This window comes from Hyperolius riggenbachi, chromosome 2 (genome assembly GCF_040937935.1).
Source record: "Hyperolius riggenbachi isolate aHypRig1 chromosome 2, aHypRig1.pri, whole genome shotgun sequence".
Taxonomy (NCBI): Eukaryota; Metazoa; Chordata; class Amphibia; order Anura; family Hyperoliidae; genus Hyperolius; species Hyperolius riggenbachi.
The window spans coordinates 4,597,227-4,598,499 of record NC_090647.1 but is presented as its reverse complement, the minus strand read 5'-3'; the positions used below and the strand labels follow the sequence as shown (position 1 = coordinate 4,598,499).

The 1,273-nt window shown below is 53.5% G+C and overlaps 1 protein-coding gene across 1 annotated transcript in view; it reads left to right on the top strand.

Moving 5' to 3' along the window:
• The first annotated feature begins 1,169 nt into the window (after positions 1-1,169).
• Positions 1,170-1,273, top strand: part of DCHS1 (dachsous cadherin-related 1) — a 215,306-nt gene continuing 215,202 nt past the window's right edge. The window contains exon 1 of the mRNA XM_068266467.1: positions 1,170-1,273. This exon is cut by the window's right edge and continues 353 nt beyond it. The gene's annotated coding sequence lies outside the window, so the exon portion shown is untranslated.

Sequence of the window (1,273 nt, the reverse complement as noted above, 5' to 3'; positions counted from 1 at the left end):
AGTGTGATATGCAGTGTACATGGGGTGCAGTGTGATATGCAGTGTACATGGAATGCAGTGTGATATGCAGTGTACATGGAATGCAGTGTGATATGCAGTGTACATGGGGTGCAGTATGATATGCAGTGTACATGGGGTGCAGTGTGATATGCAGTGTACATGGGGTGCAGTGTGATATGCAGTGTACATGGAACGCAGTGTGATATGCAGTGTACATGGAATGCAGTGTGATATGCAGTGTACATGGGGTGCAGTGTGATATGCAGTGTACATGGGGTGCAGTGTGATATGCAGTGTACATGGGGTGCAGTGTGATATGCAGTGTACATGGGGTGCAGTGTGATATGCAGTGTACATGGAGTGCAGTGTGATATGCAGTGTACATGGGGTGCAGTGTAATATGCAGTGTGCATGGGGTGCAGTGTGATATGCAGTGTACATGGAATGCAGTGTGATATGCAGTGTACATGGAATGCAGTGTGATATGCAGTGTACATGGAATGCAGTGTGATATGCAGTGTACATGAGGTGCAGTGTGATATGCAGTGTACATGGGGTGCAGTGTGATATGCAGTGTACATGGTGTGCAGTATGATATGCAGTGTACATGGTGTGCAGTGTGATATGCAGTGTACATGGGGTGCAGTGTGATATGCAGTGTACATGGAATGCAGTGTGATATGCAGTGTACATGGAATGCAGTGTGATATGCAGTGTACATGGGGTGCAGTGTGATATGCAGTGTACATGGGGTGCAGTGTGATATGCAGTGTACATGGAATGCAGTGTGATATGCAGTGTACATGGGGTGATGTCTCTGCAGGGCTCTCCCTGTCTCGGGGTCCTCCGTGCAGCTCCCCCTGTCTCGGGGTCCCCCATCCTCCCTGCAGCTCCCCCTGTCTCGGGGTCCCCCGTCCTCCCTGCAGCGCTCCCCGTCTTGGGGTCCCCCGTCCTCTGTGCAGCGCTCCCCCTGTCTCGGGGTCCCCTGTATTGTGTGGTGGAGGAGCACATTCTCCAGAAGAGAGCAGCACAGAGGAGGAGGAGGAGGAGGAGGAGGAGGGTGAGATGTAGGAGGAGGAGGGGGGGAGCGGTGGATGGAGCAGGAGAGGGGGGAGCAGAGGATGGAGGAGGTGAGGGGGGGGGGGAGGAGGTGATGCTGGTGAGGAGAATCATGTTTCAGGGCTGCTCTCCTTCCCTCTGAGCCCTCAGCTCTCTCTCACATCCCCAGCTGTCTCTATCCATTGTCCCAGGCAGAGAGACAGGCGGCCTGGAG